Below are 26888 nucleotides of genomic sequence, written 5' to 3' on the forward strand. Positions count from 1 at the left end.
AAATGCAGCTCTACATGAGCGTCTTGATATAAGCTCTTATGGGCTTCCTGACATGGCTCGCTCGAACTCCCTGTTACCTTATCCAGTGCTCCCTGATATTAACTCTTCAGAGTTATCTGTTAATAAGCTCTATGAGCTTCTTGGTTAAAACTCTTATGAGTTTCTTGTTTAGCCTAGATAAGTGTCCTGTTACGTGGCTCATCTGAGCATCCAGATATGCGGCTTGAGAGTGTGCTCCTTGATTAAGTGCCCTAATGGGTACCCCTAAACATAAATGGACGAATTACTGAATTGTACACCTTGTGTGTACTACCTGAATATTCATCAAAATTTCAATGATGTAACGGTTAAATTCCCAAAATAAGAAATTATGAGATTAAATGAATTATGTCTTGAATGCGCCTAAAATACTTGGAAGTTTGTAACATGATGAGCTCATCTATGCTTATTTGGTGTATATGTGAATTGTGTGACTAACATACTTTTTTGAATATATGTGATTAGGCAAACTTGTTAATTTGTTGGGAATCATGTCATTGTATGCTCATTATAATGAATGTGAATGGTAAGTTTAATCCTTGTTATACGAACTTACTAAGCATTAAATACTTATTAGGTTTTATTTTCTCTATTTTATAGTGCTCGGAAGCTCATAAAGGTTAGAAACCGGTTGGAACAACATCACACTATCCTCTAGCTCGCTTTGGTATAAATAATAAATTCATTTTGCTATAATAGCATGTATAAGCTAACTTAACCATTGATGGCATGTAAATGGTTGTATGTAATTTAGCCATTGGAATGGCTAGAGTGATATATTTTGGCATGTTTATATAAAGGTTATAATATAATCAATATGTTTGGGAATGGTTAAATAGTAAATGGTATATATCCAATGAAAGGTAAGTTTTGAATTAGAAAAATTGACTAATCAAGTATGTTTACAAAAGGTAAATATTTTAAACAAGGATGCATGAAAAGATATATCATTTAGATGTTAGAATTGGCTTGATTATAATGCTTGTATTTGTTGGTATATGTTTGCAATTGTTGATGTAAGTTGTTGACAAATTTGGGTGAGAAATTGTAACACCCCTAACCTGTATTCAACGCCGAAATAGGGTTACTGAGCATTACCGGACTATTCACACATTTAAACATACATCTTTCATACAATAAATCAATTCATAAACAATTCAATCACAATTAAAATTCCGTCCTTAATACGAGCCTATGAAACCCTTAACAAGCATTGGGAGTGGTTTGGGACTAAACCGATAACTTTGGAAACTTTTTGAACACTTAAGAAATTTTCTCAAGAACAAGGGACACACACCCATGTGGCCCGCTCGTGTGTCTCACACGGCCAACAAACATGCTCTGTCACAAACTGTGTGGACAATCGAAATGGAAGCACATGGTCGTGTCCCAGCCCGTGTCCTACCCTTGTAACTCTCTAACTTGGGTCACATGGCCAACACACATGCCCGTGTGACTAGCCCGTGTGCCTTAAAAATGGTCATACACGCCCGTGTGCCAGGTCATGCGCTAGACCATGCCAAAATTGTAGGGTATACTGATTTATACCACACGGCTAAGTCACACGCCCATGTTTGAGACCATGTGAAGAATACTGACTTGATTTCTAATTCAACACCAGGGGACACACAGCCGTGTATTCTAACCGTACGTCGCACATGACTGAAACACATGCTCGTGTCTCTACCCTTGTGGACAAAACCAAGCCATTTTGCTACCTAAACTTATGCTCACCTACATCAAACTCAAAGACACCAAATCATAGCATTAATAGGCATTCTTCTAAACTAATCCAACCATAAATTATACCATTTGATTACCAACCACAACAAGGTATACATAATTGACATTATGCCAAGATTTTCATACCAATACCCAAAAATTCAAATCATTAATATGAATACATTCAAACATGCATTATTTCACCTAATATCACCATATATCATTCCTCAAACATGGACTATTTCATATTCCAAATACTAATTCAAAAACTACCTATCACAATTAGAATTTATAGAACTAAAAAAAAAGGTCATTTGCACACTTATATACATCATCAAAATCACCAATATAAGCCAACTCACATGACAATATATACAATCCAAAACATATACATTTACAATCCATTTCAAATGACCAAAATCATTATCATCTCATAACCAAAATGACTAAAGTCCCTATACATGCCATATGCTCAAAACATAGGCATCAAAAGGTACCAAAGTGATAGTAGGATAATGTAATAGAGTCTCTGTGTAACATCTTGATTTTCGGGTTTTTCGCGATTCTTGATATTTTAAGTAAATTTCTAAAATTTGCTATGTGATTATGGAATTCATAATTTGGGTATGTAAATGGGCTTATGGAAGGCCCATGAGTTGGCCAAAACCCGGTAGAATTTTTAAATTTTGGACTTAGGAGTTAGGGGTTCTGGCTAGGTGCCCTTATATTAAGTTGTGGGTAAAATGTATCACAAAAAGAGCTTTGGTAAAGTGGCAAGGGTGACGCCACTAAGCTCCTAAAAAGGTGGCGTGTGGAGCATAGAGGAAGACCTGGGTTCGATTCCCTGTGTTGGCAAATAAGAGTATTTATTTTTATGTGCAGGAAGGGTAAGTGTTGGAACCTAAGTGGATTCTGTAAGAGGAGAGTTGGATCAAGTTAAATGCATAAATTAAGGAGGGATAAGGGGAGAGATTTTAGGGATTTGAGAGAAGGATAGAGCTTAGCCGTTTGGAAGGGGTTAGAGAGGGGAATTCGGCAGAAGGGTATTAGGTTAGTAATTTCGGCATTAGGGTCTGAGCTGTGCCTTTTTCTCCTTTGTTTTAGTTTTTTTTCTCTTCTTTTTCTTCCCTAGCCGAATCTACCATCCTTCCTCTCATCTTTTCTCCCTTTTCTTTTTCAAAATCCAGCCTATTACTTTCCTCTACTCATTTATTATTTCTTTCTTTAATCTCTACTTCTGCCAAAATACCGCAAAAAGCCAAAATCAGTGAAGATAGGTGGGTGCCGATTCTTTGTGTCCAGCAACCTTTTCTTTCCTTTTCAATAGTTGGCGTTCAATTCCTTTACCTTTTAGGCATCCGGATTCAAGAGGAAAAAGACTATAGAGCAGCAAGGTGTAGTGTCGACTTGGAGTAGCTTGGATCACCGGAGTGGCTAGACCTAGTCATCAATCACGACAAAGGAGAAATCGTGTAGGAGATCTCGTCGAGGAATATCGCCAAATAGGTGTGTAACGAACCCTTTTCATAGCTTAAAGCGATAAATGCCGAAAAGCGTAAATGCCAAATTCGCATTTCAAGGACTTGTGAGTGTTTAACGCTCACTAGTTAGTTAGAATCGATGAGATGATGATCGGAAAATGGAAAGCAGTAAGGACGTGTTTTTGGCGTTCACGGTAAGTTGGGCCTCGAGGGGCTGAATTAGGGCCCAATAGGCTTTCGGGCCCATTTGGGTAAATTTGGTAAGAAATGGAAATCTGTTAAATTGCATGTTAAAACATTATCTGTTATGGAAATAGGCTAAATGGGCCTAGATGACAGAATCGGCTAAGTAGGGCCCATTAGGGGTTTCTGGCCCAATAACTCGTTTTCGCTAAAATGGGCCAGAATCACTGTTTGCACCCATGAATTGTTTGTAACCGTTAATGAACATGGAAACCCTAATTTTTGGTAAAATTACAAGATTACCCTTATAATATGAAAATGACCGTTTTGCCCCTAGGTAAAAATGACCATTATACCCCTAGGGTTTATATATGAACTTAATGCATGGGATTTTGATAAACATGATATGTCTGATATGCACATGACATGTATGATATGCACATGATATGTATGATATGCACACAAGATGTTCATAAATGCATTGGGTTGGGTTTTTATACGGATGGAGGAAGTGCAAAAGGGCTTATGCCCCAGTTATTAAAAGGCCTTATGCCCCAGTTATTAAAAGGGCTTATGCCCCAGTTATTAAAAGGGCTTATGCCCCAGTTATTAAAAAAGGGCTTTGCCCCAGTTATTAAAAGAGGCTAGGCCTCCAGTTATATGATAAAGCAGCTATGCTGCCAGTGGAGAGTTATGGCGGGGTGGGTCGAGTTAATCCCCACATGGTGTGTTGGTTGGTACGGGTGGAGAGTAGCGGATGGTGGGTTGAGTAGCCTCCCCAAATGGGTTGCATTCTTTCATTGACATTACATGTGACATAAAAATGGGCCTTTGGGCCGTACCGTTTACAGTAAAGGCTTCGGCCCAGTAATATGAAATATGAAAAGGCTTCACCAGTGTTATGAATTATGAATATGAAAAGGGCTATGGCCCAATACATGTTTGAGATTGGTTTTGGGCTTAGACCCAACAGTCATTATTGTTTTGGGCTCGAAAGGGCTTGTTGCACACTGAGTTTCCAAACTCACCCCTTTCCTTAACCTTGGTGAGCCTTGATGTGGGGACTTGGTAGGAGGATTGAGTAGCCACGGTGATCGTCTTTGGACTTTTAAATAAGCATTGGTTTTCATTAGTTTCCTTTAATTATTATTTATTTTTGGGTTGTAATAAGGCCATTTTAACTTTCCTTTTATTTCTTTTGGGATTATTTTAATTTTAATAACTTCAAACTGGTTGATAATTATTCAAATGGGCTAGACTTAGGACGTGTTTTCAAAACGATACTTGTTTTCAAAAGAGTTCAACACCACGATTAATCGATTTAACAAAGTCGTTCACTTAAACAAATTTAAACTCGATATAACAAAGTGTGGCTATGGTTGTGGGCATGTCTAGGATTGGATCCAATCAAAGAGCTTGGTACTTAAGCAGCCTTCATGGCTCACCTCCTCTATCTCGGATACCTACCTGGTGCCCAACTTCCACACACTTCGTATGTATAACAAAATATATGGTTTTAAAACACTAAAAATGGAATGTGGGTTTTCAACTCCAATGTGGCACGTCAGATTCGGCCAAAACGTCTGGGCCAGGTTTGGGGTGTTACATTTAGTGGTATCAGAGCTAAGTTGCAACAACTCGGCTGTAGATCGGGTCCAAAACTATTTTCGAAAACCTAGGCCTAAAAAGGGTATTTTTGAAAATGGTTCTTTTTGAGATGTTTTGCGGGGAATATATGTTAAAAAGGTACAAGTTTTTCTGTTTTAAATCAAGAGTTCAAAATAAAGGGAGTTTTCAAATCAAAGTTTTTAAATTTCTATTTTTGGTGATTAAAAACATGGTTTTTCAAAGTTCTGGATTGAAGAAATAAGTGGCGCACTAAATCCCCGGCACCAAGTCTGTAAGTATATTTTCTTTATGATATATGATATGATATTATGAATAGTATTAAGACCCTACTATGATACTTTAGCTAGGGTAGAGCTGTAAACGGTAGGAATGAGACTGTAGCTAGGCTACGATGATACGAAAACAATCCTTGAACTGCTATATCTCCATAAGACATTTTCTTAATAAACAGTGGAACGTTATACTAATTTCATAAAACTCGTAAACAGAAAATTCGATATGAGTACAAGAGGAGCTCGTGGACGAGGCCGCGGACGTGGTCGCGGAAGGGTGCAAGCTGAATCTTCATCCTCAGGGCATAGGCCAGCTGAGGAGCCATCTGTGCCACAAGCAACGGAGACTGGGTCTTATGATCGGGCTGCGGGGGATGTCGCTTTATCCAAAGCCATGTTAAGGGTTTTAGAAAGAGTGGCTGGAGCTAGTACTGGGACGGTGAATAGGGGGTCTATATCGGAGCGACTCCGGGCCAACGGAGCAGAAGTATTTAGGGGTGTATCTGGAGTAGCCCCAAATGTGGCAGAATATTGGCTAGAGGCAACAGAACGGATCATGGACGATCTAGACTACTTAGTGGAGCAAAAGCTGAAAGGAGCTGTGCCGCTGCTACGTGACGAGGCATACTGATGGTGGATCACCGTAAGGGAGAGTACCCCAATTGAGCAAGTAACCTGGGAATTGTTCAAAACGGCTTTTAAAGGGAGGTATGTTGGAGCAAGCTATGTGGATGCTCGTCGGAAGGAATTCTTGAATCGACTCAAGGTGATAAGGCGTAGCAGTATGAGGCGAATTTTGAGGTGAGTCGATATGCTAGTGGCATAGTGGCAATCGAATATGAGCGCAGATGTCCGATTTGAGGATGGTCTCATGACGAGCTTAGGATATTAATAGCTCCACAGAGGGAGCGTGGTTTTGCTGCATTGGTAGAAAAGGCAAAAATAGCCGAGGAGGTGAAGCTGACTGAGCGATAGAATCGTGAGAAGGATCGACCCAAGTTCAAGAGGGATTTTAGACCCTCAAGTGCCGCGAATCGAAATGTTAAAAGAGCAAGGATGGAGGAACCGTTCGAGTGTGATGACCTTTAAACGACCCTAGTCGGAATGTGGTTTCGGGACCACAAAACCGAGGCATAAAAAATAATTTGATATTTATTTTGATGCCTATAATATGTGTTAACTCATGTGTGACATTTTGATGCTTTAATTTAGAGTTATAAATGTGAATTTCACTAGAAAGGACCTAGTAGTAAACTTTAAAAGTATGAGGGGAAATGTGTAATGACTAGTTGATCATGCATGCAAAATGAGGGGTTTGCATGTCAACTTCCCCATTTATTAGCTAATGGCCGGCCATGACAAGGTGTATGGGCTAAACATGTCATGAAACATGTTTTGTTGGTGCATTAGGGAGAAACAATAAACAAATAAGTATGGGTGATAAAGAAAGAAAAAAATGTGTGAAGGCTTCTCCCCCATTGCCGTGAGTAGAGGAAAAGAGGAGAAAAAATTTTGTTCATCTTTTTTCACTTTCTTTGAGCTGAAATTCTAAGGAAGAAGGAAGGGTCTTGCTTCATGCTTGGTTTGGAGGGGGGATTAGGAGGAGGTCTGGCCATACTTGTGTTGAGATTAAGGTAAGTTTGATGTTTTTCCATGAGATTCATGTATATTTTAGTAGTTAGCTTGAGTTCTAACTAGCCATGGTTCAAATCCTCACTATGTCATGGAGATGATATTCGGTTAAGGTGAGATTGTGTTGGCATCATTTGCATGCTAAAAGTGAAACTTTGTAATGGTGCATGTGATGGTGGATTGATGATTTTTGAATATTCTTTTTAACACTTTTGAGTGAGAGTTTGATAGATACTATGAGATTAAACTTCATGACATTGTAAGCTTGTAAGTTGGATGATGAAATCCATGCTTTGTGATGGTAAATGGTGTGGAAGGAACATTCGGCCATGATGAAAATATATGGGATAGTTATAATCAATTTGAGTTTGACCCTTGCACCTACATGCATATATGTTGCACATGATGTATTGGTATGACATATATACTATCTCAAGGTGTATATTTGCTTGTGATGTTGTTTCGGTTATGAAATAAATGAGAGATGTGTATAGAGCTACAATATGTAATGCGTTAATTAGGAAAATGTATGCTGTTTTTTTGTGTAGTATTAAGTGTAAAATTGGCCTCAACATAGACATGCATATTCGCCAAAGGAAGTAGATTGGTGTGCATGTATTCGGTTAGAGGCAACCATATTGAAGCCTTATCTTGGCTTAGATTGTTGACCAAATGGGTAATAAGTGAGGATGGTTGCCGAATATACAAACATACATATGCATGTGTAATTGAATTATGAATGTTTAGCAAGAGGGTTAAACTAGTTGATTTATTGATTAAGCTCAAGGAGTTAAAGAAGGAGAATCAAGCAAGGGAAAGACGAAGGTCATCGAGTAGCCGACTTGGACTATTTTACCCAACACAAGGTAAGTCATTAAGCATATATTTGATATTGCTTAAATGATTGTAATATCTATGCAATTGTGTTTAATGAGATGAAATATATACAAATGTATGTGTATGAAAAGATGATATTGTTGAACGTAAAAGAGATAGTGAAATGTGTAGGAAGTTTGCTTCGGCACTAAGTGTAAGTACCTTGAGTTCATGGCTAATAGATGCTATGTTCATGCTCGGGGTGGAGTTGGTAAGATTTAAATCTATGTGATGATTTCAATTGCATTCCCGTAAATAAGGTATCGTGGAATAGATGAAAGTTCATTTGATTGCATGATTGTTGCGGAAATGAAATGATGTATGGAAATTGCTTCAAATATCCTATTGAACAGTATATGAAATGTAAATGTATGACTTGGTATGAGATTGATCCGAAAGATCTAAGGAACTATGGTTAGTTCGGTATGGCTGGAACACTTGGCCTTGTTTCATTATTTCATTTTATGATAATTGTATTAATGGATGGTTGTGGAATGCTTATGACTTACTGAGTTATAAACTCACTCAGTGTTTTCTTGTCACCCATTTTAGGTTTCTTGGACTCGTCTCCTTTTGGGTGTTCAGAATCACAACGAAGTCATCACACCGTGAGCAATTTTTGGTATTGTCTTCTTAGTCAACTTAGGAGAACATTTGGCATGTATGGGCTATTTTGTTTTGTTAAATTTTGGGTTGTAAACTTTAAGCCATGTGAAAATGGCCTATGTGGTCGTTTGAGTGGGATGCTAGAATCTATAGCCACGAGTCTTAGAAACCTTAATTTTGATAAGGTGGCCATAATTTGTGTCACGTATGATGGATGATTAGTAAGGCTAAGGAAGGATTCATGAAATTGGCATAGTTCTGCGCAAAGAATCATTATGGACGGCAGCAGTGATATGAGATCGAAAAATCACTAAAAATAGTAGAAGTGGAATTAATAGCTAAAAAATTACGTACTCGAAGCTTGATGGGTCTATTTTCATATGGATGAAACGAAACGACCATATGAGCTGTATTTTAAGAGATATCCAAGATTTCGTGAGACAGGGCCAGAACGGTTTCTGGATTCCCTGTTCCGACTTTGAAAATTCATTATAAATTAACCAGAGATAATTAGGAGTCATACCACATATGTATAAATTCCTCTTTGAGTCTAGTTTCTATAGAAACAAACGGCATCAGTATTGAATCCCTACACAGGGAGTTATTCAAGTTGTAACGCACGAAGGTCAGTGTAGTCGACCCCTGTAACATGGGAGACTTTAACTAATAAACTGTACTAATTGGGTTGACCAAAAATTCTAGAAAAAAATCTGTAGATGGACATATTTCAGGGAAAAATTACGAAACTGCTTTTCGAGTTGTAAAACTCAAGTTATGATTTTTGAAGCGACTAGTACACAGATTGGCGGCTTATGTCCGGAAAATTCTCAATAAGTGGTTTGAAGTCAGTAACACCTCGTGTTCGACTACGGCGACGGTCTCGGGTTCGGGGTGTTACAATTTTATTGGTATCAGAGCTATGGTTTAGTCGGTTCTAGGACTACCGTAGCGCGTGTGAGTCTAGCTATACATGCCAATGTGTTAGTGCTTAAAATGTGATGACTTCGACGATTGAAATTTTTGTTTTGATTAGCAAATGGAACACAGGGTAGAGACCCTTGGCGGATGACGTTGAAAGTGTAGCGGCTGCTCTGCGCAAGGGACACCGCCTGTTGAGCCTCGATCATCCACGAATAATCAAGATGAAGGCGAAACAAGCCTTCTTCACCATGATGAATGAGTGGGTCGCGTAATATGCCCGAACCAATCTGGCTATCCAACCATTCTCAAATTTAAATAATCCACCCCAAGAACCCGTAATGCCATCGATTGTTGATCTTGTGAGGTTGAGTAAACCGCTGTGGACTTGATTAGGAAGCGTGGGGCGAGGAGTTTAAGGCCATAGTTACCGATGATGCCGAAAGGGCTGAGTTCGCTTGATAACACCATTAGAGTGTTTGATGAACTATCATGCACACCCGATGAATGTCTTAAGTGTGCTATATCCTTGTTAAGTAGACTCACCTACTATTGGTGGAGGACCTTAATTTCCATAGTCCCAAAGGAACAAGTTACTTGGGATTTCTTCCAAACGGAATTTCGAAAGAAATACATTAGTCAACGGTTCATCGATCAAAAAGCGTAAGGAATTCTTGGAGCTCAAGCAAGGTCGTATGACGGTATCTGAATGCGAACATGAGTTCATAAGACTTAGTCGGTATGCTCGGGAGTGTGTGGCTGATGAGGTTGCTATGTGCAAAAGATTTGAAGAGGGATTGAATGAAGAGTTAAAGCAACTGGTGGGTATTTTGGAGATAAAAGAATTTGTAACACTAGTTGAACGAGCCTACAAGGCGGAAGAGCTCGGAAGGGAGAAGAGGAAGGCTGAATTTGAAGCTAGAGATTATCGTAAAAGATCGACGGGCAAGGCTCCATTTTCGGCTGTAAAGAAGTTCAGAGAGGACACAAATAAGTCGAGGCGCATCTGGGATTTCCATTAGAGCACGACCATCGATGGACTCACAAGCTACTTCGGTAGCTAGTGTGGGCAATAATCGTCAAGAAAAGCCCGAATGCCCCCAATGTGGAAGACGACACATAGGTGAATGTTGGGGTAAGTCATTAATAGGGCCTGTTATGGATGCGGTTGAAGGACCATTTCATTAGAGATTGCACGAGCTAGATGAGAAGAATAAGATGCAAGGTGCAAGATCTAGTGGGACGACGGCTAGAGGTAGACCCCGAGGATTTCAGGAGGTAGGGGTGGTAATCGAGAGGGTCTCGATACGGTTGTTCGATCCGAGACTCGTGCTCTGCTAGAGCATATGCTATCCGCGCACGAGAGGGGCATCCTCCCCGACGTTATCACCGGTACTTTCACTCTCTTTGATACTAATGTGATTGCTTTGATTGACCCTGGTTCCACTCATTCTTATATATGCGAAACCTTAGCATCCAGTAAGACTTTACCTATTGAGTCTACTGAGTTCGTAATTCGGGTGTCAAATCCCTTGGGTCGTTACGTGCTTGTTGACAAAGTGTGTAAGAAATGCCCCCTAGTAATTCGAGGATCTTGTTTTCCGGCGGACTTGATGCTTTTGCCGTTCGACGAATTTGATGTTATCCTCGGTTTAGATTGGTTGACAGTGCATGATGCGGTTGTGAATTGCAAAGGCAAGACTATTGATTTGAGATGCGCAAATAATGAGATAATCTGAGTTGAGTCTACGGACTTAAAGGGGTTGCCAGCTGTAATATCAGCAATGTTGGCCCAGAAATATGTGAGAAAGGGGTGCGAAGCATACCTTGCATATGTACTTGATGACAAGGAATTGGAAAAGAAACCCGAATCTGTGCGGTGGTTTGTGAATACCGGATGTTTTTCCGAAGAATTACCGGTCTACCACTGCTCGGAAGTAGAGTTTGGTATTGAGCTTGTACACGGGACTACGCCGATTTCGATAGCTCGTGATCGTATGGCACCAACCGAGTTAAAAGAGTTGAAAGCTCGGTTGCAAGAATTGACGGATAGAGGTTTCGCCGACCCGTTTCTCACCTTGGGGTGCACCAGTATTGTTCGTGAAAAAGAAGGACGGAACCATGAGGTTGTGCATTGACTATCGTCAGTTGAATAAAGTGACGATAAAGAATAAATATCCGTTACCGCGTATTGATGACTTGTTCGATCAGCTAAAGGGAGCCTCAGTGTTTTCAAAGATAGATTTGAGATCGGGGTATTACCAGTTGCGGATTCGAGATTCGGACGTACCCAAAACTGCTTTCAGAACGAGGTATGGTCACTACGAGTTCTTGGTGATGCCGTTCGGGCTCACTAATGCCCCTGCGGTATTTATGGATTTGATGAATCGGATCTTTAGACAGTATTTGGACCGGTTCGTAGTTGTGTTCATCGATGACATCTTGGTCTATTCAAGAGATGAGACCGAACATCTTGAACACCGAGATTAGTGTTGTAAATTTTACGGGATAAGCGGTTATACGCTAAGTTCAGCAAGTGTGAGTTTTGGTTAGAGAGGTTAGCTTCTTGGGTCATGTGGTATCGTGATCGGGTATTCGAGTCGATTCGAGCAAAATTACAACTATACTTAACTAGAAACCTCCAAGAAATATTATCGAGGTTCGGAGCTTTTGGGACTTGCTTACATACTACCGACGGTTTGTAAAAGGATTCTCGATGATAGCCACACCCATGACTAAACCGCTTGAAGGATGTCAAGTTTGAATGGACGGAAAAGTGTCGAAAAGTTTCGATCAATTGAAAACTCATTTGTGAAGCTCCAGTTTTAGTGCGGCCGAATCGGCAAAGAGTTTGTCATTTATAGTGACGCCTCCCTACTTGGGTTAGGTTGCGTATTGATGCAAGAAAGTCGAGTTGTGGCCTACGCGTCAAGACAATTAAAGCCACATGAGAAAAATTATCGACCCATGATCTCGAATTGGTCGCCATCGATTCGCCTTAAAGATATGGCGACATTACTTATTTGGTGAGAAGTGCCATGTGTATTCGGATCACAAAAGTCTCAAATATTTGATGACTCAAAGAGACTTAAATCTGCGACAAAGACGTTGGCTCGAGTTGTTAAAAGATTATGAGCTTGTCATTGATTATCACCGGGAAAGGCTAATGTGGTTGCGGACCCCTTAAGCGAAATCACCGCTTGTTTTACGAGCAATGAATGTACACTTGTCTATTCTACCCGACAATGTGTTAGTAGCCAATTAAAGGCCAAACCATTGTTGACTCATCAAATTCGTAAGGCTCGTAAAGTTGATGATGAGTTGGTTGCAAAGCGGAAATTTGAGTGTGTTCGAACAAGGAATCGGAGTTTCATATTGGTGATGACGATTGTTTGAGGTTCGAAGTCGTCTGTGTGTTCCAAAGAATTGAACTTATTTCAATGATTCGAACGAAGCCCATTGTAGCCGAATGGCAATCCACCCGGGAGTACGAAGATGTACAACGATTTGAAACGTCGGTTTTGGTGGCATGGTATGAAGCGGGACATCTCCGACTTTGTTTGAGATGTTTAATATGTCAACAAGAGAAAGCGGAACATCAAGCGCCTTGGATTGCTTCACCGATTCACGATACCCGAGTGGAAATGGGATCGAGTCACAATGGACTTTGTGTCCGGACTGCCATTGTCAGCAAGTAAGAAGGACGCGATTTGGGTTGTTGTTGATAGACTGACTAAGTCGGCTCACTTTATCCCTGTGCGTATGGATTTTTCATTGGATAAACTAGCTGAATTATACGTTTCTCAGATTGTGAGATTACACGGGGTACCGATTTCTGTTGTGTCGGATAGAGATCCGAGATTCACCTCACGATTTTGGAAGAAATTGCAAGAAGCTTTGGGTACCAAGTTGCATTTCAGCACCGCCTTTCACCCCCAAACCGATGGTCAATCCGAGCGGATAATTCAGATACTTGAGGATATGTTGAGATGTTGCATCCTCGAGTTCAGTGGTTCATGGGAACGGTACTTACCTTTGATTGAATTCGCTTACAACAATAGTTTTCAATCAAGTATTAAGATGGCGCCTTACGAGGCCTTGTACGGGCGTAGATGCCGTACACCATTGTTTTGGACCGAGCTCGGTGAGAACAAAATTTTTGGAGTGGATTTGATTAAAGATGCTGAACAGAAAGTAAAAGTAATCCGTGAAAATCTGAAGATAGCCTCCGATCGTCAGAAGTCGTACGCGGATCTGAAACGAAAAGACATTGAGTATCAAGTGGGAGATAAAGTGTTTCTTAAAGTTTCGCCTTGGAAAAAGATACTCAGATTTGGCCGTAAAGGCAAATTGAGCCCGAGGTTCATCGGGCCATATGAGATATCCGAACGAGTCGGTCCAGTTGCGTATCGTTTAATTTTGCCCCCTGAACTTGAAAAGATTCACGACGTCTTTCATGTTTCGATGCTTGGCGCTATAGATCGATCCGTCGCACGTAATTAGTCCATCGAGGTTGAAATTCAATCCGATATGAGTTATGAAGAAGAACTGATTCAGTATCCTAGCTCGTGAAGTGAAGGAGTTGCGAAACAAAAGGGTTCCGTTAGTAAAAGTGTTATGGCTCAAACACGGGATGGAAGAAGCTACTTGGGAACCCGAGAGCTCTATGAAAGAGCGTTACCCAAACCTATTTACCGGTAATATTTTCGGGGACGAAAATTTCTTAAGTGGGGGAGAGTTGTGACAACCTTAAAACGACCCTAGTCGGAATGTGGTTTCGAGACCATAAAATCGAGGCATAAAAAAATAATTTGATATTTATTTTGATGCCTATAATATGTGTTAACTCATGTGCGACATTTTTGATGCTTTAATTTAGAGTTATAAATGTGAATTTCACTAGAAAGGACCTAGTAGTAAACTTTAAATTATGAGGGGGAAATGTGTAATGACTAGTTGATCATGCATGCAAAAATGAGGGGTTTGCATGTCAACTTCCCCATTTATTAGCTAATGGCCGGCCATGACAAGGGTGTATGGGCTAAACATGTCATGAAACATGTTTTGTTGGTGCATTAGGGAGAAACAATAAACAAATAAGTATGGGTGATAAAGAAAGAAAAAAATGTGTGTGAAGGCTTCTCCCCCATTGCCGTGAGTAGAGGAAAAGAGGAGAAAAAATTTTGTTCATCTTTTTTCACTTTCTTTGAGCTGAAATTCTAAGGAAGAAGGAAGGGTCTTGCTTCATGCTTGGTTTGGAGGGGGATTAGGAGGAGGTTTGGCCATACTTGTGTTGAGATTAAGGTAAGTTTGATGTTTTGCCATGAGATTCATGTATATTTTAGTAGTTAGCTTGAGTTCTAACTAGCCATGGTTCAAATCCTCACTATGTCATGGAGATGATATTGGCTAAGGTGAGATTGTGTTGGCATCATTTGCATGCTAAAAGTGAAACTTTGTAATGGTGCATGTGATGGTGGATTGATGATTTTGAATATTCTTTTTAACACTTTTGAGTGAGAGTTTGATAGATACTATGAGATTAAACTTCATGACATTGTAAGCTTGTAAGTTGGATGATGAAATCCATGCTTTGTGATGGTAAATGGTGTGGAAGGAACATTCGCCATGATGAAAATATATGGGATAGTTATAATCAATTTGAGATTCGCCCTTGCACCTACATGCATATATGTTGCACATGATGTATTGGTATGACATATATACTATCTCAAGGTGTATATTTGCTTGTGATGTTGTTTGGTTATGAAATAAATGAGAGATGTGTATAGAGCTACAATATGTAATCGTTAATTAGGAAAATGTATGCTGTTTTTTTGTGTAGTATTAAGTGTAAAATTGGCCTCAACATAGACATGCATATTCGGCCAAAGGAAGTAGATTGGAGTGCATGTATTCGGTTAGAGGCAACCATATTGAAGCCTTATCTTGGCTTAGATTGTTGACCAAATGGGTAATAAGTGAGGATGGTTGCGAATATACAAACATACATATGCATGTGTAATTGAATTATGAATGTTTAGCAAGAGGGTTAAACTAGTTGATTTATTGATTAAGCTCAAGGAGTTAAAGAAGGAGAATCAAGCAAGGGAAAGACGAAGGTCATCGAGTAGCCGACTTGGACTATTTTACCCAACACAAGGTAAGTCATTAAGCATATATTTGATATTGCTTAAATGATTGTAATATCTATGCAATTGTGTTTAATGAGATGAAATATATACAAATGTATGTGTATGAAAAGATGATATTGTTGAACGTAAAAGAGATAGTGAAATGTGTAGGAAGTTTGCTTGGCACTAAGTGTGCGAGAAATAGATGTGTACGGGGGCGAGATTGGCAATCGAGTGTGCGAGCTTGTAATGTATGGCACTAAGTGTGCGAGTTTGGACTATATGGCACTATGTGTGCGGGCTTGAATCACATGGCACTAAGTGTGCGTGATTGAGTATTAAGCACTATGTGTGCGAACTCTACACATATCTCCGATTGAACATTTATATGGAGGTGTGACTTCATCAAGATGAGTATGGACAGCGGAAAGAGTAAGTACCTTGAGTTCATGGCTAATAGATGCTATGTTCATGCTCGGGTGGAGTTGGTAAGATTTAAATCTATGTGATGATTTCAATTGCATTCCGTAAATAAGGTATCGTGGAATAGATGAAAGTTCATTTGATTGCATGATTGTTGCGGAAATGAAATGATGTATGGAAATTGCTTCAAATATCCTATTGAACAGTATATGAAATGTAAATGTATGACTTGGTATGAGATTGATCCGAAGATCTAAGGAACTATGGTATAGTTCGGTATGGCTGGAACACTTGGCCTTGTTTCATTATTTCATTTTATGATAATTGTATTAATGGATGGTTGTGGAATGCTTATGACTTCTTGAGTTATAAACTCACTCGGTGTTTTCTTGTCACCCATTTTAGGTTTCTTGGACTCGTCTCCTTTTGGGTGTTCAGAATCACAACAAAGTCATCACACCGCGAGCAATTTTGGTATTGTCTTCTTAGTCAACTTAGGAGAACATTTGGCATGTATGGGCTATTTTGTTTTGTTAAATTTTGGGTTGTAAACTTTAAGCCATGTGAAAATGGCCTATGTGGTCGTTTGAGTGGGATGCTAGAATCTATAGCCACGAGTCTTAGAAACCTTAATTTTGATAAGGTGGCCATAATTTGTGTCACGTATGATGGATGATTAGTAAGGCTAAGGAAGGATTCATGAAATTGGCATAGTCTACTGCAGTAACTGTTGCGGACGGCAGCAGTGATATGAGATTGAAAAATCACTAAAAATAGTAGAAGTGGAATTAATAGCTAAAAAAAATTACGTACTCGAAGCTTGATGGGTCTATTTTCATATGGATGAAACGAAACGACCATATGAGCTGTATTTTAAGAGATATCCAAGATTTCGTGAGACAGGGCCAGAACGGTTTCTGGATTCCCTGTTCCGACTTTGAAAATTCATTATAAATTAACCAGAGATAATTAGGAGTCATACCACATATGTATAAATTCCTCTTTGAGTCTAGTTTCTATAGAAACAAACGAAATCAGTATTGAATCCCTACACAGGGAGTTATTCAAGTTGTAACGCACGAAGGTCAGTGTAGTCGACCCCTGTAACATGGGAGACTTTAACTAATAAACTGTACTAATTGGGTTGACCAAAAATTCTAGAAAAAAATCTGTAGATGGACATATGAGTCTAGTTTTAGGGAAAAATTACGAAACCGATTTTCGAGTTGTAAAACTCAAGTTATGATTTTTGAAGCGACTAGTACACAGATTGGCAGCTTGTCTGGAAAATTCTCAATAAGTGGTTTGAAGTCTGTTAACACCTCGTGTTCGACTCCGGCGACGGTCTCGGGTTTGGGGTGTTACACGAGCAGTTCCAGTAAATACTTATAGACCGCAGGCTTGCAGGGACTGTGGTAAGGTGTATATGGGGGAGTGCTGGAAATGAACTGGAGCATATTTTCGATGTGGGTCTAAGGAGCATAAGTTCAGAGAGTGTCCTTGGAGGATGTACTCAGAGCTAGCGGCAGAGCAAAGGGATGTCCAACCACGGGGAGGAGGACCACCACCACAGAGGGGTCGTGGGCAAGGTAGAGGTGGCAATGGTAATGGACGAGGACGTGGGGCACCTGGCAGAGGTGCTGGACATGCTGAAGCTCGACAATCGGCGTTGGTTTATCTTTGCACGACGCCGTGAGGAGGAGACGCCTCGATGTTATAATGGGTACGTTCTTCATCCATAGCATGCCTTACACTGCTTTGAGTGATGTGGGTTCCACCCACTCGTATGTTGCTTGTGATGTATCTGGGGCTTTGGATGTGCTTCCTGAGAAGACTGTGAGTGGGGTATTAGTGATAAGTCCATTGGGACATTCGGTTAAGGTAGATAAAATTTTTAGGGCAGTACCGTTAGTGACACAAGATAAAATCTTTGAAGGAGATTTGATGGAGCTGCCATTTTGGGATTTTGATCTTATCTTGGGAATGGACTGGTTAACTAAGCACAAGGTGACGTTGGATTGTGCTGCAAAAAGGATGGTACTAAGAACTGTCGAAGATGAGGAGATAATGGTCATAGAGGAACGAAGGGACTATTTGTCCAATGTTGTTTCGGCTTTAAGAGCCGAGAAGTTGATTCGGAAAGGTTGTGAGGCGTACTTGGCCCTTATAAGTCAAACGGGACTTGAGGAGATAACGGTAGATTCGGTTAGGACTATTAAGGAATTTCGGGATGTATTCCTGATGAACTTCTGGATTACCCCGGCAGGAGAAGTCGAGTTTGGAATCGACTTACTACCGAACAGACTCCCGTGTCCATTACACCTTATAGGATGGCACCAAAGGAGTTGGTAGAATTGAAAGCTCAGATTCAAGAGCTGTTGGATAGAGGGTTTATAAGACCAAGTGTTTCCCCATAGGGAGCACCGGTACTGTTCGTAAAGAAGAAAGATGGGACTATGCGAATGTGTGTTGACTATCGGCAGTTGAACAAACTGACTATCAAGAACAAGTATCCGTTACCAAGAATCGATGATTTGTTCGACCAATTAAAAGGAGCCTCGGTGTTTTCTAAGATTGACCTTCGGTCGGGATATCAACAATTAAGAGTTAAAGAGGGGGATATTTATAAGACGGCGTTCAGGACTCGATATGGTCATTACGAGTTTCTGGTAATGCCTTTTGGGTTGACTAATGCACCGGCAGCATTCATGGATTTGATGAATCGGGTATTCCAGCCATACTTGGATCGGTTCGTAGTCATTTTTATTGACGATATCTTGGTGTATTCGGAAACGGAAGAGAAGCATGATGAGCATCTTCGTGTAGTGCTGCAAGTGTTAAGGGAGAAGCAACTTTGTACAAAGTTTAGTAAGTGCGAGTTTTGGCTGAAGGAAGTTACCTTCTTGGGGCATGTTGTGTCTGCCGAGGGGATCAAGGTTGACCCTCGAAAGATTGAAGCAATTTTGGAATGGAAGCCACCGAAGTTGGTAACAGAGATTCGAAGTTTTCTGGGGTTGGCAGGTTATTATCGGAGATTCGTGGAAGGATTTTCTGTGTTGGCAGGACCGTTAATCTAAACTTATAAGGAAGGAGCACCTTTTGTTTGGACAAATAAGCAGCAAGAGGCTTTTGAGAAGTTGAATAAGGTTTTGTAAGCGCCGGTTTGATTCACCAGTAGTCGGTAAGGATTTCATGTGTGGTACAATGATGCGTCACATGTAGGTTTAATGCATGTTGATGCAAGAGGGTAAAGTAGCCGCTTATGCTTCACACGCCTTAAGCCGCATGAGGTGAACTACCCTACGCATGACTTGGAATTGGCGGTAATCTTTGCACTTAAGATATGGAGGCATTACGTATGGAGAGAAATGCATCATCTATACGGATCACAAGAGTCTTAAGTACTTGCGACTCAAAAGGAGTGAATCTTAGGCGTGAAGGTGGATAGAGTTGTTAAAGGACTATGACTATTCGATCGAGTATCATCCGTAAGGCGAATGTCGTGGTGACGCGCTAAGTCGAAAGGCTCTGGCGGAATTAAAAGCGATGTTTGCTCGTCTAAGTTTGTATGATGACGGAAGTTTATTGGCGGAGTTGCAAGTAAGACCGACTTGGGTAGAACAGATTAAACAACAGTTGGAAGGCGAGTCGGTGGTTTCTCGGTTTCACAAGTTGAGAAGGGGAGAATCGACTTTGGGTTAAATAGTGAGGGAGTTCTTTGTTTTCGAGGAAGAATTTGTATGCCGAAAGACTCGACTTGAGATTGATGATTTTGAAAGAGGCACATAATGGACCTTGTGCTATGCATCCGAAGGAGTAAGTTGTATCGAGACTTGCGAGAGCAATATTGGTGGCCTGGGCTTAAGCGAAGTGACCGAATTTGTAGGAGATGTTTGACATGTCAACAAGTGAAGGCCGAGCATCAACTACCTTCGGATTGTTCTGACCGAGAAAGATACCACTTTGGAAGTGGGAAAGGGTAACTATGGACTTTGTAAGTGGGTTGCCGTTGACACCTTCTAAGAAGGATTCGGTTTGGGTGATTGTGGATAGACTTACGAAATCTGCTCATTTCATACCTGTCCGAACCGATTACTCACTTCAGAAGTTGGCCAGATTGTATGTGCCGGAAATAGTACGGTTGCATGGTGTGCCAGTATCAATAATTTCAGACCGAGACCCAAGGTTTACATCTCGGTTTTGGCAGAAGTTGCATGAGGCATTGGGAACGCGATTGGATTTCAGTACGGCTTTTCACCCTCAGTCGGATGGGCAGTCGGAGAGGGTTATTCAGATTTTAGAGGATATGTTGAGGGGTTGTGCTATTGAGTTTAGAGGCAGCTGGGAGGACCATTTGCCATTGGCGGAGTTCGCATATAACAACAGTTACCAAGCAAGTATTCAGATGGCTCCATATGAGGCACTATATGGGCGAAGGTGTCGTTCGCCTACTTGTTGGGCAGAATTGGGGGAAAGGCAAATACTTGGACCAGAGTTGGTAGCAGATACTGAAGACAAGATTAAGGTGATCAGGAAGAGGTTAAAAGAGGCGACGGATCGACAAAAGTCTTATGCCGATCTGAAGCGTAAGGATATTGAATATGCGGTAGGGGACATAGTCTTTTTGAAAGTTTTGGCTTGGAAGAAGATTTTGAGATTTGGTAAGAAGGGTAAGTTGAGCCCACAGTTTATTGGGCCTTACCGAATCACTAAGCGGATAGGGCCGGTGGCTTATAAGCTGGAGTTACCTCCAGAACTGGATCGCATTCACGATGTCTTCCATGTGTCCATGCTAAGGCGATATCGTTCGACCCAACTCATATCGTGCGATTGCGAAATTGAGGTACAGTCGGATTTGACCTTTGAAGAGGAACCTGTGCAAATACTTGATCGTGATGTCAAGGTGTTGAGAAGGAGGTCAGTCCCGTTAGTGAAGGTACTTTGGAGGAACCATGGCAAGGAAGAAGCTACCTGGGAGACCGAAGAGGCAATGCGTCAGCAGTACCCTCAACTGTTTGGATCAGGTAAATTTCGAGGCCGAAATTTCTTTAAGGAGGGTAGAGTTGTAACATCCTGATTTTCGGGTTTTTCGCGATTCTTGATATTTTAAGTAAATTTCTAAAATTTGCTATGTGATTATGGAATTCATAATTTGGGTATGTAAATGGGCTTATGGAAGGCCCATGAGTTGGCCAAAACCCGGTAGAATTTTTAAATTTTGGACTTAGGAGTTAGGGGTTCTGGCTAGGTGCCCTTATATTAAGTTGTGGGTAAAATGTATCACAAAAAGAGCTTTGGTAAAGTGGCAAGGGTGACGCCACTAAGCTCCTAAAAAGGTGGCGTGTGGAGCATAGAGGAAGACCTGGGTTCGATTCCCTGTGTTGGCAAATAAGAGTATTTATTTTTATGTGCAGGAAGGGTAAGTGTTGGAACCTAAGTGGATTCTGTAAGAGGAGAGTTGGATCAAGTTAAATGCATAAATTAAGGAGGGATAAGGGGAGAGATTTTAGGGATTTGAGAGAAAGATAGAGCTTAGCCGTTTGGAAGGGGTTAGAGAGGGAATTCAAGAAGGGTATTAGGTTAGTAATTTCGGCATTAGGGTCTGAGCTGTGCCGTTTTCTCCTTTGTTTTAGTTTTTTTTTTCTCTTCTTTTTCTTCCCTAGCCAAATCTACCATCCTTCCTCTCATCTTTTCTCCCTTTTCTTTTTCAAAATCCAGCCTATTACTTTCCTCTACTCATTTATTATTTCTTTCTTTAATCTCTACTTCTGCCGAAATACCGCAAAAAGCCGAAATCAGTGAAGATAGGTGGGTGCCGATTCTTTGTGACAAGCAACCTTTTCTTTCCTTTTCAATAGTTGGCGTTCAATTCCTTTACCTTTTAGGCATCCGGATTCAAGAGGAAAAAGACTGTGGAGCAGCAAGGTGTAGTGTCGACTTGGAGTAGCTTGGATCACCGGAGTGGCTAGACCTAGTCATCAATCGCGACAAAGGAGAAATCGTGTAGGAGATCTCGTTGAGGAATATCGCCAAACAGGTGTGTAACGAACCCTTTTCATAGCTTAAAGCGATAAATGCCGAAAAGTCGAAATGCCGAAATTCTGGCATTTCGAGGACTTGTGAGCAATAACGCTCACTAGTTAGTTAGAATCGATGAGATGATGATCGGAATAATGGAAAGCAGTAAGGACGTGTTTTTGGCGTTCACGGTAAGTTGGGCCTCGAGGGTGAATTAGGGCCCAATAGGCTTTCGGGCCCATTTGGGTAAATTTGGTAGGAAATGGAAATCTGTTAAATTGCATATTAAAAGCTATTATCTTGTTATGGATATAGGCTAAATGGGCCTAGATGACGAGAATCGGCTAAGTAGGGCCCATTAGGGTTTTTGGCCCAATAACTCGTTTTGCTAAAATGGGCCGAATCACTGTTTGCACCCATGAATTGTTTGTAACAGTTAATGAACATGGAAACCCTAATTTTGGTAAAATTACAAGATTACCCTTATAATATGAAAATGACCGTTTTGCCCCTAGGTAAAAATGACCATTATACCCCTAGGGTTTATATATGAACTTAATGCATGGGATTTTGATTAACATGATATGTATGATATGCACATGACATGTATGATATGCATATGATATGTATGATATGCACACGAGATGTTCATAAATGCATTGGGTTGGGTTTTTATACGGATGGAGGAAGTGCAAAAGGGCTTATGCCCCAGTTATTAAAAGGGCTTATGCCCTGATTATTAAAAAGGCTTATGCCCCTGATTATTAAAAAGGGCTTTGCCCATTATTAAAAGAGGCTAGGCCTCGGTTATATGATAAAGACTATCTTGCCAAGTGGAGAGTTATGGCGGGGTGGGTCGAGTTAATCCCCACATGGTGTGTTGGTTGGTACGGGTGGAGAGTAGCGGATGGTGGGTTGAGTAGCCTCCCCAAATGGGTTGCATTCTTTCATTGACATTACATGTGACATAAAAATGGGCCTTTGGGCCGTACCGTTTACAGTAAAGGCTTCGGCCCAGTAATATGAAATATGAAAAGGCTTCGGCCCAGTGTTATGAATTATGAAATATGAAAAGGGCTATGGCCCAGTACATGTTTGAGATTGGTTTTGGGCTTAGACCCAACAGGCTATTATTGTTTTGGGCTCGAAAGGGCTTGTTGCACATGAGTTTCCAAACTCACCCCTTTCCTTAACCTTGCGGGTGAGCCTTGATGTGGGGACTTGGTAGGAGGGATTGAGTAGCCACGGTGATCGTCTTTGGACTTTTAAATAAGCGTTGGTTTTCATTAGTTTCCTTTTAATTATTATTTATTTTGGGTTGTAATAAGGCCATTTTAACTTTCCTTTTATTTCTTTTCGGGATTATTTTAATTTTAATAACTTCAAACCGGTTGATAATTATTCAAATGGGCTAGACTTAGGACGTGTTTTCAAAAGCGATACTTGTTTTCAAAAGAGTTCAACACCACGATTAATCGATTTATCAAAGTCGTTCACTTAAACAAATTTAAACTCGATATAACAAAGTGTGGCTATGGTTGTGGGCATGTCTAGATTGGATCCAATCAAAGAGCTTGGTACTTAGCGACCTTCATGGCTCACCTCCTCTATCTCGGATACCTACCTGGTGCCCAGCTTCCATACACTTCGTATGTATAACAAAATATATGGTTTTAAAACACTAAAAATGGAACGTGGGTTTTCAACTCCAATGTGGCACGTCAGATTCGGCCATAACGTCTGGGCTGAGTTTGGGGTGTTACACTCTGACTATCCCCAAATATGAGCTAGCTTCAAATTCACTAAGCTTTATAGCTTAGTAAGTTCGTATAGCATTTATATCAACTCATCATATAAATTCAAATTAAGCCAAAAACATAACATAACATATTTCATAAACAATCATCAACCAACCATATTTGCATCCACCAAATTAGATGTAATTTCCATAATTTTCATCATTTTAGTGTATTACTCGTTTTCTGTACATACCTGTACCTTCCCATATTTCACTCATATTCATTCACATATTTGACATATCCATTAAGCCATATGCAATATTTTTGGATATTCGGGAAACTCACACACTCAGTGCCAAATAAATAGTCGAAGTTGTATCAATCTCGCACACTAAGTGCAAATATATATTTATATAGCTGAAGTTATCTCGATCTAGCACATTAAGTGCAAATATATAGCCAAAGCTATCTCGACCTCGCACACTAAGTGCACATAATTAGTCAAATCATCATCGAACATGATTGTAGTCTCGTATACATATTTTATGCAATATCAAAGCATTTAAAGCATAATTATGATTATTACATATGAACTTACCTCGGATGTAAAAACGATGACATAAGTCGATTAGTCGATAACTTTGTTTTTCCGCCGATCTAACTCTGAGTTTCGCTTTTCTTGATTTATATGATATTAAATTTAGCTTATTTAATAATTTCTCTATTCAATTTAGTCCAAAACACACTTTAAAGCACTATTACACATTTGCCCCATTTGTTTCATCACTTTTTCAATTTAGTCATCATTTCATAAAACACAAATCCATACAATTCAATCAAAACCCATGCTAGTCGAATTTTAATTAGGTCTCTAGCAGCCCATATTTTCCATTTATTTCACATTTTAACCTCAAAGTTTCCATATTTCACAATTTAATCCCTAATTTACATTTTCACTAAAAATCACTTAACAAAACTTGTATATCCATCAACAAGCTACACCTAGTTGCAACAATCTCAAAAACATAGAAATCATTAAAAACCGAATAAAATTCACTTACATGCACTAGGTACTATGGCTGAATGCTTCAAAGTGCAACAATGGAGTTTTTCTTCCCTTAGTTTTGGCTAGAAGAAGATGAAAGCACCAAAATTTGTTTTTGTTGTATTTTATTTTATTAACTTAATTACATAAATTACTAAATTATCCTTTAATTAAAACATTAAAATTCATTTATACATCTCCATCTTTTTCCACTTACAATTGAAATGGTCTAATCACAACATAAGGACCTCTAATTTAAAATTCTATAGCTATTAGATACTTTTAGCTAATAGAATTGCACTTTTACACTTTACGCGATTTAGTCCTTTTTATCAAATTAATAATCAAACGATAAAATTTCTTAACGAAATTTTCACACAAACATTCAATCATGTTGTAAATTTTAAAATAATAATAAAATAAATATTTTGACTTCCGATTTGTGGTCTCGAAACCGCTATTCCAATTTGACTAAAAACGGGCTATTATAGAAATAAAGTTAGGAAATGGCTTTATTTTGTCTACACAGGTAGACACACGAGCTTGTATCTTGACCGTTTGTGACACACGGCCTGGCACATAGGCATGTGGTTTGGCTGTGTGTCCCTTGCATCTTAAATTTGAGAAACAGAATGCTCAGAATCGAGCACACGGGCAGAGACACGGGTGTGTTTCTCAGGGTGTGCTACACAGTCCAGAACACGAGCGTGTGTCTTTACCGTGTGAAACCTGCACCTAAAATTTAAAAAATTGAATTTTGCCACACGGCCTAGCAACAGGCATGTGGCACAAGTCAGAGAGTTATACGGGGTCAGACAGGGCCTACAGCACGGGTGTGTCCTATGGTCACATGGGCATGTCCCTTGACCACACAGGCGTGTGTACCTTGCATCTAGAATTTTTTTTCAAATTTCATGAAAAATTCTTTTAGTTCTTGAATTAGTCTTGACTCGATTCCAATATTTATATTGGGCCTCGATGGTCCATTCAAGAGACAATATGACTAGTTTCGAAAATGAATAGTGAACACCCCTTACCCACATCTGACACCCGGACCGGTACATACATACAGAACCGAACCATATAATTTCTTTTAAATACAAAATTGTACATACGCATGCAACGGGTCCTTGTTAAGGGCTTACGAGACCCAAAGCATACATCGGGGGTGGTTTAGGACTAAACCATGAACTTTAGAAGATTTTTTATAAAACAGGGTCACACGCTTGTGTAGGCACAAGGACACACCCGTGTGCCCTTGACACGCCCGTGTCTCCAGGCCGCGTAACTTTCTGTTTATGACATCAGCATCAATTTAGGATCACACGCCTGTGTGTTAGGCCGTGTGGTGAATTTAATTTTTGCATTTAAGGTGCAAACTTCACACGGCCTGGGCATTCGCCCATGTCCTAAGGTCGTGTTCTCCACACGACTAAGACACACGGCCGTGTCTCTGCCCCTGTGTTTACTACCATGCATACTGTCTTGTAGCACTAGAGGTGCAGGGGACACACGGCTAGCCCCATGAGTTCCAAATTTCGCATTCAATCCATCTCTTTGCCTTTATTCATATTATGACCATAGTAATTAGCACCTTTTATCCATCAAGCATGAGTTCCAAATTTCGTTATCCCCTGTTACCTACCAAATAGGTACATACCACAAGAATAATAACACATTTCATTCATGTATCCATAGTTAGGGATTTCAAACCCATAATCATTATGAACCATATTTCTTGGCCATATACAGAATGGAAAAATATACCAAAATGAGCCATCACTTTGGCTAACAAATATGACGCATATAACAAAATACAAAGTCCCCTATACATGCCATACTTAAATGTAACAAACCAACTATAGCCCAAAAGATTTTTTGATAGTGTGACTTGAGCTCCAACGTTCACGATCCACGATCTAGCTTGACGATGCTAAAAGAAAAAGGAAAAGAGAGAAAGGGGTAAGCATGTAGCTTAGTAAGTCATGTGCAAATAATAAACAACATAGGTCATGAAACTCATGGGTTAAACATACTATCAATGACCACCACTTTATCATATTACACAGAATGAACACATTGAGAATTTGTACTAAGTGTATTTGAACGTCATGCTTATCTTACTCTTTCATACCCATACCAAATTTCCCAACACGAATTGAGTACAATAC

Source organism: Gossypium arboreum, chromosome 7 (genome assembly GCF_025698485.1).
Source record: "Gossypium arboreum isolate Shixiya-1 chromosome 7, ASM2569848v2, whole genome shotgun sequence".
Taxonomy (NCBI): domain Eukaryota; kingdom Viridiplantae; phylum Streptophyta; class Magnoliopsida; order Malvales; family Malvaceae; genus Gossypium; species Gossypium arboreum.